General features: G+C 33.5%; 1 protein-coding gene across 4 annotated transcripts in view; it reads left to right on the top strand.

The window, feature by feature from the left end:
• Positions 1-15355, top strand: part of LOC138693158 (lachesin-like) — a 1789721-nt gene that overhangs the window by 90332 nt on the left and 1684034 nt on the right. For 2 of the 4 annotated variants that reach the window (XM_069816850.1, XM_069816851.1), the window contains one exon: positions 14120-14236. The exons of the other annotated variants lie outside the window; for them this stretch is intronic. The gene's annotated coding sequence lies outside the window, so the exon portion shown is untranslated. The remainder of the gene's footprint in view (positions 1-14119; positions 14237-15355) is intronic. 4 annotated transcript variants of the gene reach the window in all.

The raw sequence follows: 15355 nt of genomic DNA, 5'->3' as shown, positions 1-15355 counted from the left end.
GGAACAGCAATGCTCCTTCGGGAAAACGTTCTAGGGGCGGAAGGAAGGAATATATTTTCCAGAATGTCCTCGTAAGTTCCCGTATTAAACCGGCCATCGATGCGTTCTATAACGCCAGGTCCATCGTAAGACATCCACCCCAACACGATATCACAGTCTACTATATACAGTCACGAAGCTTGAGTTTTGAGGGTGCTAGAAACAATAGACTGTGACGGTACTGTTTTTCATTGCCTGTAATGAGGCGATATTAGCGATCCTAGTGGTGAGCAACAATCTAATGTTTGCATATTTACTACGTATTGAGCTTCGCGACTGTATATACAAGACTGTGACAATATGCTAAAGCGCCCCGATCTTTCACGTCGGTGCACATAGCGCTGATCATGTGGGAGACCATCCTCACGATAGACACGGACAGGACTTTCGTAATCACTCGACGGTGCTTGTGCTTCCCGCAATATTTCCATTTGCGCAGCCCTCCGGCTCCTAATACCGCGGTTCCTCAACCTGCTGATCACAGTCTGTGAAGAACCGGGAAAGTTAGATGCTGCTCTTATTTCGTTAGCAGTCCGAAAGGGGTCCTGTCGAACTTCCTCGAATAAGAGAGCATCCTCTTCCAATGAAGAAATCCGGGGACGCCCAGGAATAGGGCGATTTTCGACCTCCCCTGAATTTTGGTAACGATGAACCCACCTCTCGGCTGTACTTCCAGAAACACCGACCAAACGGCCAGCAGATCTAGCCCCATATCCAGCCTCAACTAGAGCTACAACTTGCTGTCTCATGTCACGTCGGTTCGCCATTAAGATGAGAAATGAGGGATGATGATAATACTTTAGTGTAGGCAATGACTATTTAACGTGATGTAGAATTATTGAAATAAGGGTCATCTTGCACAGTAAGAGTTAATAAATCAACTCTAACTTAAATATTTAAATAACAGGATATAACAGGAAGTGCAATTGTTGCGAAGCTAATCAAATTAAATCTAATTACATTAAGTAAACAAACCCCAAGTTATGACACCACATTGCTACAGCTAAATTGTAGGTTATTAACATAAGCATTGGATAGGTCTGTGCTTATGTGTTGGACGACAAAACCAAACATCGAAAAGTTCGAATCTTGCCGAGGAATGTAACTTCTTGCTTTTTATAATGTAAATCAGACTTCTAACTACAATACTTCATATTTCTTAATATTTATAGCCAACATTGAATTTGTAAAGAAAAGACTTTAGAAATCTCATATGGAATTTGTGATCTGTAGTGACATAGACATAGATTATCTCTCGGAACTTTTCCGCAAAAGTAAATTAAATTCATTCCTTGAAACTGGAAATCTTAGTCTTAGACTCATTTCCCCACCAGCATACAAGCTGAAGTAGCACAGCCATTGATAAAAGTTTTGTACACTGAATTAGACTGAATTCCTATTCGGCAGCACCTATAATCAATGGCTTGTATGAACATGATAAACAAATCCTGTTTCCAATGTTACTGAACAATTTCAAAATATTAATTTAAAAACTAAAAAAGGGTCGTAAATGCTGTATCTAGTGATTATTTACATTTATGTCTACAAAATGAATCTTGGAAAAACGTATATGTTACTGGTACTACTGATATTAAGAGTAAATGTATTGTATTTTTCACTTCATTTCAGAATCACTTCAGTGGATGTTCTCCACTCAATGTTGTGAAAAAATTCAAAGGTAAAATCATGTAGATAATGCAGGGACTTAAAAATCTCATGTATTAAAAAGAAGAATCTATATGTAATGAGCTGCAATGTAACTATCCTCATATTCTTAAATACTACAAGAAGTACAGTGTAATTTATCAAAATTTATGAAAGAGGGAAATAGAACACATTTGAATAGAAAAGCACAAAATCCAGATAATGCAATTAAAGCTATTCGGAATATTATTAAAGTTAAACTTGTAGATATCATAAGAAAATATTTTTTCATTAAAATTAGTGATTATAAAGTAGAGGATCCCAAATCTATTGCAAATTCTTTTAACGTCTTACAGTATATAGTACGAAATATTATTGACAACTTAAACATTCAAGATTTTGCAAAAGATACTGCAATTAGTTACTTAACACATGCATTTAATAATTAGTATTAATATATGTAATTAATCAATAACTGCAACAATGCTTATACATTCAATCATAACATGAATTAAATTGAATGCACATTAAATTAAACACGTAGATAAAATAGTTAAAATCAACTGAAGAGGTGAGAATTAAATAATCCAAAGCCACACTTTTAACAAAAATTGTTTTGTGCGAGTGCATTTATTACACATATGGGAAAGCTACTAATAAAATATTGTAATAATTACTCAACAAATGACATGGCCTAAGGACTCTAAACCTTTGTAATCGTTTGTCTGTGTGGCTTGGGAATATATTTTTAATTTTATTTTAATTGTTAGTTTTTAATATATATATATATATATATATATATATATATATATATATATATATATATATATATGCATTTACATTGTATGTGTGTGTGTGTATAAATACATTCATTAGATTAACGTTTATAATATTATAACTTGTAATTTTGTAATTTCTGTGATCATTAACACTTAATCTGAGAACTTTGTAAAACTCTATTTCAACGTTATTTAGAAAAAAAATCGTTGATATAGACTAAGAATCGAACTCGCTCTCTTCTACACAACACGCAGAGATCTTAGCGTCTGAGCTATTACAACGACACGAAAGCTTTACTTTCTGTGCGGAGTGTCGATCTAGTCATGAAGGTCCATTGTCGATTTAACTACACGATTTACGTATATATTTATCTCTTATTTACATAATCTTATCATATTTTTTTGCAGTTTTTGAAGTGAATTCCGGAACGATGCTAGTAACAAACCAAATAGCTTGAATCTAAGTAACTCAATATTCGTTATCTTGTGTATCAGTGCTCTGGTCTCTGATCATGCGCAGTGTTTTACATCTGAGACTTAGGAATATTCAATCGTCTCATTCCTTTTCAGGGAAACTGTACCTTTCCAACATACTGTTGGTTTGTCTTTTGTCTTTCTTTGATAGTTGTTTATACCTCCTTTATTTCTGATGGAAGATAGCTGTGGAATATCACTTACTCGACCATGTCAGTTAATATTTGGATCCTATAGCTGCAATCGGAGGCTGTGCAGCCTCGCACTGTCGCTTTCGGCCTATCAGAGCGGCACGCATGTCTTCCACAAGATGTCCGCTGCTAACCTCATTACTAGAGGGCGAGAGATAAAAGTCTATGGAAATATGCCAATTTACTCTTTTGTTGAAAGCATAGGTGCATTTCATTTGCCATATGAGAGAATATTTCTAAACTTTTCGTAGCAAAATGTTCGCAGTACAGCAGTCTGCTCTACATATAGGCTACGTACTATAATCATCAGATTCGAATCTTGTACAGTACATACATAGAAACCTTAAAATAACATTTAACATAGTTGAAAAGTGAGTAATTTGTGCCGTAAGAATTGCAATTTTTAATTACAGATTGAATAGTTTATTACGCAGAATAAATATGGGAAATGCTATTATTCGGTGGAGATGCTTTTGTCATATAGTTTGCTGTCAAAAAATCTCAAAGTTAGAATTTATAAAACAGTTATATTACCAGTTGTTCTGTATGGTTGTGAAAATTGGACTCTCACTTTGAGAGAGGAACATAGGTTAAGGGTGTTTGAGAATAAGTTGCTTAGGAAAATATTTGGGGCTAAGAGGGATGAAGTTACTGTACAGGAGAATTGAAAAAGTTACACAACACAGAACTACACGCATTGTATTCTTCACCTGACAAAATTAGGAACATTAAATCCAGTCGTTTGAGATGGACAGGGCAAGTGTGGGCGATTCCAGAAATGCATATAGAGTGTTAGTTGGGAGGCCGGAGGGGAAAAGACCTTTGGGGAGGCCGAGACGTCTGAGTAATTTTATCTGTGCGGGACGGGCAGAAGTGAAGATTGAGTTTACAGTACGTAAGGTACTCTCTTATAGAGTAGGTACAGAATCATTTCAACATGTGTTACTAGTACAATGTGTTTAAATATCCATATTATGATTATTTTTCAACTTAACTTCATTATATTGTACGCTAATGTGCTGTAGACAGTATAATATACACTGCATAATGAATTCGTTCGCATGGATAACTCAATTCGTGAGTAAAAACACTTATTGTTAATACACTACTGTAGGTCTATTTTGATTAAACAAAACCTTAATCAAAATTATCGAACTCAACATTGCGATATTTCCTAGTTTACTTAAATGAATGAACTACTTTTCTTCCCTCCTATACCTAGTAAAGTGATTTGTTTGTATTTTACGCCAGTATCATCGAACTCCAGTCGTGAAAGGGGGTAGCAAACGGTGTTTCCGGTTCTCAATCGTGAATCCAAAGGTATAGCCAAGATAATATTAGAAATGTTAGTAAAAATAAAATTATGTCCCTGTAAATACATACATACATACATACATACATACATACATACATACATACATACATACATACATACATACATACATACATACTTACATACATACATACATACATACATACATACATACATACATACATACATACATACATACATACATACATACATACATCTCCAAATTTTGATTTTGATAAGGGTAAGAAATATGCTGTACATTTACCTGTGCACTCATTTAGGAACAGGATACTTTGTGGAATTTAGCCATGACACTGATATTATTTCGTTCGTGAAGGAATTAGGCTCAGTATTTTTGTCACCCTGAGGCTAGTTTGAACCGACGACCCTGGGATCTACTTTAAAGGCAATCATGTTAATAATAATAATAATAATAATAATAATAATAATAATAATAATAATAATAATAATAATAATAATAATAATAATAATTTATTTTAGCTGGCAGAGTTAAGGCCGTAAGGCCTTCTGTTCCACTCAACCAGCAAAAAGTGTATATATATATATATATATATATATATATATATATATATATATGCATGAACTTACAAAGAATTCAACAATTTGATTTAGATGAGAGTTACATGTATGCAGGAGTTATTTACGAATTAAACAACAAAATACTATGAACTATTAATTAAACACTGAAATAAACTGTGTAGCAGAATTAAACTAAAATACATAGAATGTTAATATATTTCAAATGATATTAGATAATAGAAAGATATTATTATGAGACAATTTTGAAAATACAGCACAATCAGGATGATGTCTGAAGAAAAAAGTAACAGTGTAGTCAGTGATAGTTTAAATCAGTATGATTGGAGTGAAATGCTAATAAGGTTATCTTTTAAGCTGTTCTTAAAGGTGTTTGTTGTCTTGCTGCCCCTATGTTAATCACTAGAGAACGAGGATAGGAACGTGAAGGATTATATTTATGCCCTTGTAAATGCAACAACTTGAATTCAAATACTAAACAAAGTCGGATCTTTCCCTTGAATAACCGATGTTAAGTAGTAGAATGAAAAATGTTCCCAGTAGGGGCGAGTCTCCACTGCTTTCGATCTTCTGAACTACACTGAGCGTAGTCTTGGTGACTTGAGGTTGTTTATTGCGCCACCGAACACACTTCTATATTCATATCTTAAAAAAGGGACTATTTGTCATGCTTGGCGCTCTGTGTCTTTTGTCAGCAGGAGCTGTTAGCTGAGGGATTCAGGGACAGAGCAACAGCCAGCACTGCCTCCTTGCTCGGTCTCATTTTGAGAGGCGGTTCGTTTAATGGCGGCAACAAAAGTGAGGGTCATTTGTGGAAGTGCGGACCTCGTATAGAGATGATCACTGCTACAATTTTCGCCATTATACAGCTAAGAGGGCGTCTCTCTCTCTCTTTCTTTCTCCACTCTCTCACTGCGGTATAGCATGAAATAGTGCGACCAGATAAATTGAACGCTTTAGCTTGTCCACTCCACCGTCCAACCGTATGAATTTTTTCTGTCGCAGTGGTTTTAATTGGAATGAGAACGATAACTGTTCTCACTATTAACTGATTTTTATGACCATATATGTTTGAAAGGTCTCTGCTTAAATTTGAGGTTAAGTAAAATATATAACGGCGAAATGAGTTGTTGATATAATCTAACTGAAAATGGTGACCCTGGAGTTTTAATTTCCTGAGTCCAATTATGTATCTGACAGAGTTTACAACTAGAGAACTAAAAATTATGATTTAAGACTTGTGTGGTTGTCAGTGTCCTAGTGGATACCCCTTAGTAACCGATGAAGCAGATAGATCTTCTTTCTATTTCTTTCATTATGTTGGCATCGATAAATAGCTCCAGAAATTATCGGATGTTTTTACATTTACATTTACACAGATGTGACCCTGAAGATCTGAAGGATAGGAGTTGGTTTTATTGTGTATTTTCCACAGAAAACTGTTTTCGACGATAGTTCAGAAAAGAAGAGGTTCCGCTTCTAAAGGATAGCGCCTGTGCTTCCCAACTAAGCTATCCATTGTTCGATTCCGGAGTGGATGAAGATTTATGTCCATTGCACAGGACTGGGTTTTATCCCCTATCTTGTACTTGTCCTGAAGCGTATCCGTGTTGATCACACTATCGGAGAAACCTGTCATGTGAAAGAACCTAGTGTTGCTCTGAAGAAATTCCAAAACGTCTAGCAGATGTTGTGATGTCTCGAGAAGAAAAAGGAAATAAGTTTTATTTTATTTTAATCTGCTCTTTAACGACGCTGTATCAACTACTAATTTATCTAGTGTGAATGGAATTTGGTGATAGTGGGATGTTATTTGACGAGATATATCCAAGGATAGGGCGACCAGACGTCCTCTTTTGTCCGGAGATGTCCTCCTTTTTAGGCTTTTGTCCGGGGTCCGGGCGAATTTAAAAAAAAAATCAAGAAATGTCCTCTTTTCATAACTTGTAGCCTATGTCTGATATTTTGAAATTATCTGATTTGACGCCTTTTGCAAGTAATTTTCTATAGGTGGCAGCAGCATCGACAGAATATAACTTACTCTTTGCCAATGATTACAACTTTCTTTTCATATAAAGTAATATTTAATTTACATTTTGTGCGGTTTCTTTTATGCATTTTGATAATAGTTATAGTTCCCTTGGTTTTCATATGTAGTTAATTGTAAAATCATTTTATGTTATTAAGTTTTATCATAAGTATACTGTAACAAAATAGATACCGGTATTGACATAATTTCAAGTATAATATAGGCATAAACCTAAATCTATATAGGGTAGATATTTTCTGTCTTGTTTAGTAATCATAATTCCTTTGACTATGTAGCTAACTGTAAAAGTACCTATTATTATTATTATTATTATTATTATTATTATTATTATTATTATTAAGTTTTATCATAATTGTTTTTGTAATATTAACATGCCTTTAAGTATGACATAAGCCTAAATCTATACTGTAAATATTTTGTAAGAAAAACATACTGACGTAATTTATAGTATAATATAGGTCTAAGCCTAAATCTAAGTACATATTTTCTGTTCTCTTTTCTTTTTAATAATGTCCTCCTTTTTGAAGCTTTGTGTCCTCTTTTCTATCGATGTGAATCTGGTCACCCTACCCAAGGATAGACTGTGGATTTAGGCATATCTATTATTGAACCGACTCAACAGTGAAAGCTGGTGTCAACAAATGCACATGCTTTAATGTCTCATAATTGACCGTCTAACACAATATAAAAGTCTGCGTAAAGAATATAGTCCGATATCTATTTTATATTTCACCGTTTATTTTTCATTTTTAAATCAATATTCTTACAAAATAATGATAATAATAATAATAATAATAATAATAATAATAATAATAATAATACTTATTTACTGGCTTCTAAGGAACCCGGAGGTTCATTGCCGCCCTCACATAAGCCCGCAATTTGTCCCTATCCTGAGTAAGATTAATCTAGTCTCTATCATCATATCCCACCTCGCTCAAACCCATTTTAATATTATCTTCCCATCTACGTCTCGGCCTCCCCAAAGGTCTTTTTCCCTCCGGCCTCCCAACTAACACTCTATATGCATTTCTGGATTCGCCCTGCCAATCTCAAACGTCTGGATTTTATGTTCCTAATTATGTCAGGTGAAATATACAGTGCTTGCAGCTCTGCGTTGTGTACCTTTCTCCATCCTCCTGTAACTTCATCCCCCTTAGCCCCAAATATAATAATAATAATAATAATAATAATAATAATAATAATAATCATAATCATAATCATAATCATAATCATAATCGTCATCGTCATAATAATAATAATAAAGTATAAAAAAGGTAAAGGTATCCCCGTAACATGCCATGAAGGCACTTGGGGTCATGGAGGTAGAGCCCCATGCTTTCCATGACCTCTGCACTAGGATGAGGTGGTGTGGTCGGCACCACGCTCTGACGGCCTTTTACCCCCGGGAAAATCCGGTAATCAATTTTATAGGAGGCTGAGTGAACCTCGGGGCCGTTCTGAAAGTTTAACAACGAGAAAAAATCCTGTCACCACCTAGGATCGAACCCCGGACCTTCCAGTCCGTAGCCAGCTGCTCTACCAACTGAGCTACCCGGCCGCATTATAATAAAGTGTATGTTAAAAATAATTAATTATATTTTAATTTTAAATATAACTTATATTATTTATTACAAGATTACATAATAATAATAATAATAATAATAATAATAATAATAATAATAATAATAATAATAATAATAATAATAATAATAATAATAATAATAATAATAATACACAAATTTTAATAACATCCCCCCTTAAAAAATTATTCTACACCAGTAGAGTAACAGCGAGTCTGGCCGCGAAACCAGGTGACCCGGGTTCGATTCCCGGTCGGGGCAAGTTTTGCTGGTTGAGGTTTTTTCCAGAGTTTTCCCTCACCCAACATGAGCAATGCTGGATAACTTTCGCTGCTGGACCCCGGACTCATTTCACCGGCATTATCACCTTCATCTCATTCAGACGCTAAATAACCTAAGATGTTGATAAAGCGTCGTAAAATTACCTACTAAAAATTAACAAAATTCTTCCATTAACGCAGAATGTTTTACAACGTAGCAATACATTTTCTAATGTGTTATCGATACGGTAGCAGTTAATTTACTAATGCGCTATTCATACAGCAGCGACAGATATTTTAAGATATTTTAACGCTCTACTCCGTAGTAACCAGTTTTCTAATACACTATTGCCACGTAAGCACGAGATTGACCTTCATGTCGAGGACAATAATATTTCAGTCATCACTTTCTCCTTCATGGAAACAGTATAATAAATTCAGTGTTTTTATTGTTCACTTTAACACTTGATTAAAACTATAAAACTTTCTACAGTTAAAATCACGACTACAATAACATAGAAACAGATATTGAAATACTACACATCACACCAAGAAGCCCACAGTTAAACATGTTAGAACAATATGAAATATACAAGCACACAATAACATACCCACAGCATATATTTAATACACAATTACAATTCAATACATATAGGCCTACATTATTCGATCTCATAATATACGACACACAAACACCCATCCACACCATAAGAGCAACGCACCCTCACCCCACTGCTGACGAAATCAAGCGAACGCTGAAAATCAAAACCAGCACTGAAGATGACATCACACCGGTGTTGAAACGGGACCCTGCTGTCATAGTGGTACATTGATTTTTTTTTTAATCGTAACACTTTTAACTTTTAGCTCTAGAAAGTTTTATAGTATATTAAAAATTTGGAATGCCGGTGAAAAATTTTGAACACATGGTAGAAGCAGTGTGGTTTAGAAAATTCTGGGAGAATAAAGTACATATTTTATCCATATTAGTAATTTTTTTAACAATGTAATCCACTCGTTGCAAAACAATAGATCAGCACATTCTGATATTTAATTAATATGATATAAAATTCCGTCGCTTGGCCGATAAAATGGGAAGTATGCACCGCAGTGCTGTAGGAGTCATTAGCTGCCTGGTTGCCTGAACAAATATTTCGCTTAGCGTGCCAATTGAATTTTGATATTCAGAGATCAAAGAAAAAAATATGGGTCAGCAGGTGCTTGTCATATGAAAGCCGTTGGGATGGGGGCATTTTCCACTCATGGACTTCGATTTTCCACCCGTCATGGTTGAGTAAACGATCATGCTTTTCAAACCCTTTGATTGATATAATGTACGTGTGTTTGTGCATATGGGCGTGTAATATGTGGAATGCGTGTGTGTTATTAAGGAACAGGTTGGCTTAATGAAGATTTAAATAACTTACGGTGTTCGAATTTCAAATATGTCGTCGAATGCTTTGCCCCACCCCTTGTGGGAGCTATTATCCTCTCCACACGAGTCGACGTTGACATTTCATTCAGTGTAATTTTTAACGGCGCTTTCAATAAAACATGGATAAACAATTTGAAATACAAAGAAATGCGTTAACTTTGTGGGTCAAAGTCAATGAAAAATTATGCAAAGGCAAATAACTAAACAAAATAAGTAATTAAAAAATCGTTGAAGCGTACAGTTAGCTTTGCTACTGGAACGTCGAATTTTCACGCCGGATATTCTAATTTAAAATGCGGAGCAACATTATGAAAGTTGTGGCTAACAAAGACAGTGTTAAGGAGAAACTCCACTAAAAATGACAACTTTTGTCTTAATAATTTTTTTCAAACAAATTTGAAAGCATGTTTGCTATATAAAGGACTAACAAAATTCAAATTTTGAACTCCCAAATGTTTTTGGCTTTCGATTTTTTCTATTTTTTTTATAAATATTTTCAAACCCAAGTTTTTAGTGGAAGATCTCAATTTTTAAACTTCCTTATTTTGTTACATTCACAAGATATAGAGTAACATTTCTATGCATTCATTTTATGAAATATCTAATTTATTCACTTTCAATTTTTTTTTGAAAATTTGAAGAAGTTATATTTTTACATAATTCATGAAACAAAATATTAAGAAAATGAACTAGCTGTATTTCTTACAAAATAAATGGATAGAAACATGCAGCTACGTCATAAATACTTGCAGTAAAAATTCCATCCAGATTGATTAATATTTGGGATAAAATAGTTGTATGTATGTATGTATGTATGTATGTATGTATGTATGTATGTATGTATGTATGTATGTATGTATGTATGTATGTATGTATGTATGTATGTATGTATGTATGTATGTATGTACGTTATGTTTTATTTAACGACGCTCGCAACTACAGAGGTTATATCAGCGTCGCCGGATGTGCCGTAATTTTGTCCCGCAGGATGTATGTATGTATGTATGTATGTATGTATGTATGTATGTATGTATGTATGTATGTATGTATGTATGTATGTATGTATGTATGTATGTATGTATGTATGTATGTATGTATGTATGTATGTATGTATGTATGTATGTATGTATGTATGTATGTATGTATGTATGTATGTATGTATGTATGTATGTATGTACTGTATGTATGTATTTGCACTGCAAGTGGGCAAGCATCCGGTGGCAGTGGTATACACAATATAAACAATACACAATACAATTATACAACACATAATACAATTATACAATACTTAATACAATTATATACGCAATACAATAAGAATACACAATACAATTTTACACAATAATTACAATTAATATTAATACATAAAATAACCTAATTAATAGGTGAACCTAATTTTTACAATACAACCTAAATATTTATAGTTCCTACATAAATTTCACATTGGTACTGATAATAATCTTTCACTTTACTCTCATCTCACTCACTGTAGTGGCACTAAGACGCATTTCACTAACACTTTAGAACACATTTCAGTGACACTATAGAACACATTTCACTGACACTATAAATTATCACTGATCGAAACTAATCACTGCACTGTAAAACCATAAGTTCACTGACTCACCACGCTTCACTGATATGACAGTTCAAATAAGACAAATAATTACACCCTTATGCATACTTATAAACAGAACTACATTTAAACTAAATATTTCTAGTCTAAGACCCTCTTACACGTTATTTTTAAATAATTTACAATTCAAACCAAGGGAGTAACTCGTCACGCTAAATAAATACATGTCACCTTAAAAAGTTGGCGATGAATCAAGAAAAATAGACTTACGGAAAAATGGATTTGAACGTAAAAGGAATATTTTATGTGATATATGATATTTATTATAGTTCACAGACAAAAAATACATACATATAGGCTAATCATAATGTTTTATGTAACACATACCTATTAAAACTCCTCCGCTACATTCATATAGTAACTTTAGGAAGCCAACTTTAGAATAAAAAGTTACTAGATTTATAGTCAGAAATTAAAAAAAAAAGTATTCTTTGATAAAAAAATAATTTTGACAGCTCTTTAAATGCCACGACCTCTTACAGCCTTGCCTTAATTGAAAAAATAATAAAAATATTTTTAATCGTAATTGAACTGAATATTACTGTACTGAAGACCATAGTTTTAAAATTGAAAGAAAAATAATTTCATTTCATCAATATTCTTCCCTTAATAATAATCAACAACCACAAATTTATCCACTCTCACCACCATAATCAGCATCTAGTTTGAAAGAGAGAGCAAAGCCAGACACACAACGCGTTTCTAGGATTCAATCAATATCTTCTATGATTCGGTGAATAAATTAGTAAATAACTGAATATACCTGAAAAATTCAGGTCAATTTTTCATTTAACTCACATTTCTCCAAACTTCAGATTTGCACATTATCTTATGGTCAATACGTCTTAATTGTGGTATTTTTATATTAACTGAATAAGGAATATAAATTTGCATTTTAATTTCTGATTGTAAGTGGTGCTTTTATTAAAAATTAACAAACAATTGAGTACAATATATAAATATGAGTTAATTTATAATTTTTGACGGCGTTTTCAATAAAAATTCAAAGAAATGCCCTAACTTTTAAAAATAAATGAAATGAAAATATGAGAATACAAGTGTTTCAAGCTGAGTAAATTAGGCGCAGAATTAATAATATATCTGAGAAATTACTTTAACTGACACTTCTACCAGCTGCAATGGCAGAATTACGCATGATCTTAAGGGACGAAACATCTCAATAATTTACATTTTTGATAACTGACCCTGAAGGCAAAATTTTCATATTAATTTCTGATATTATAAATGATGATTTTAATTGAAAGTTATCAAATAATTTACAATATAATGTCTAAAAATGTATTTTAGTTTATAATGTTTAACATTGATTTCAATAATAAAAGTTAACAATAAATTAGGAATGGAAATAAATGCATTAACTGTCTAAAGAAAATCAAGTCATAAAAGTATGAGTAGACAAGTGATTCGAACTGAATGAATGAATGAATGAATAAATAAATCAAAATCTTTTAACGAATTTGAATGATGTCATGTGCGTCAGGAATCACACCGACAGCTGAATTGCATAGAAAATGCCTTTCTTGGAAATAACGAAACCTCGTTTATTGCAGGCTTCTTTTATTTTCACTTAACTATACTTGGCATTGGAAAGGGTCGTAATGTACCCTTCTCAAAAAGGCTCGATTTTCTTGGGAATTTCTGCTGTGAGTCGCCGTGCACACTGACTAGGAGATCACTCACTTACTGGTCTGTCACCTCGCGCCACAGTTCAGCTGTCGTGTGACTCCTAACGCACATCACGTCATTAAAATTAGTTATCAGAGATCGGAAACAACTCTGTAGTTATGAAATGAGATACATTATGACACTGCATCGATTGTTATGAAGAAACCTTTAATCAATAATGGACAAAATGCTGATGAATTTTTCTAGGAAGTAGTTTATTCAGTGGTAGGCCTAAGTGTTATTAATTAAAGTCAAAATATCATTTAAAGTCACAAAATAGACTATAATATATTACATTATTTGTTCATTTACTTCAATTCTTGCATATTGACTGAAAATGAATTAAGTAAGCCTGGCTTCTTTCTTAAATCACCAACAATTCCAGTCATGATCACCTAATTATTACTCCAAATACACTCCCAAGGAAATACATTTCATGCGACTAAATTCTTTTCTTGCTGGTTTGTTTTAGTTTCCATCCTCTACAAAAGAAAATGTATGGCGCCAGCAGGGGGGCTTTGGTGGACTAGTGCCCACCCAAAGTTAATCCCTGCCGAGCCATCTGCATCCCCTAGACCACACAGCTATTGTAAGTGTAGTCGAAACTTGTTTCTGAATCCAATTTATTCATTATTTTAATCACTGTTGAATTTACTTCACAAATTTGTCTCTGTCTGCAACCACTTCATAGGTTCTCAATTCCCATGCGTAAAATATGAAATTTTAATGTTTTGTCTGTTAAATATTCTTTAAATTTTAACTGAAGATATATTTTTGCAAGAAAGAGCTTTGAAAATTTGAAATTAAATACTGTAATCTGTTGTAAGAATTTCAAAACTTTAGGACAGAGTGTCAAAGTCAATCCTACGAATTAGGGGTTGTAGCACGGGAGAAATTGAGGGAACAACTACGACCACATCCAACTTGACTATGTACGAATCTAGTTAATTTAGTTTGAAGTATCGAACTGTTGTTCTTAGAAATAATACATGCAATCATACATAAGTTACTATATCAAACTTAATCGCTGTGAATTTGAACGAAGTCAAACTGAGATGGGTTTATATTCTATTTAACAAACATGTTAATGTTCTATTAGCATTTGCACCATAACACACAATTTTTTTAAGCTGATATGAACCTGAACTAATAAGCTGCCGCTTTTAAAATATTCGATTTAATAACAGAAATACATGGACATCATTTTATTTTTACTTCAATTTTTATTGTACCTGAGTTTTTTTAATGAACTTCACTCCACTCCCTCTACTAGTAAACTTTAACCGATCTCACACAGAACATAGGCCGCGTATGCAGTCAAAGTCGTCTTACGGTCATAGTAAACAGTTAGTGAGTATAGTACCTTCCAGGAATATCTTCGCGTTTTCCAATGACGAAAGAGCCTTCAATATTGAATCAATCATATTTTCGCACAGGTACTGTCGTCCGTTTGCCTACGTCGCATCCCGGTTTCCCCCACCCACTTCTGCTCGCCCCTGTGTAAAAGCTAGTGGCTTGGCTGGCTTAGCTCTTTTCTGAAAACATTAATTTCTGTTAGGAATTGGACGTTTACGTAATATTATACAACTATTTAAAATAACTTAAATAAAAGGGCCTAGTTAAGTAATTAACTGTCATGTGATTTCCTCCCTTTCTGCGACCCTGCGACAAAATCACTTGGACGGACAGTAGATAGCATTTCTGAGTA

This window comes from Periplaneta americana, chromosome 17, assembly GCF_040183065.1.
Source record: "Periplaneta americana isolate PAMFEO1 chromosome 17, P.americana_PAMFEO1_priV1, whole genome shotgun sequence".
NCBI lineage: Eukaryota > Metazoa > Arthropoda > Insecta > Blattodea > Blattidae > Periplaneta > Periplaneta americana.
Note: the sequence above shows the minus strand (reverse complement) of the source record. Positions and strands in the feature narration are given on the sequence as shown.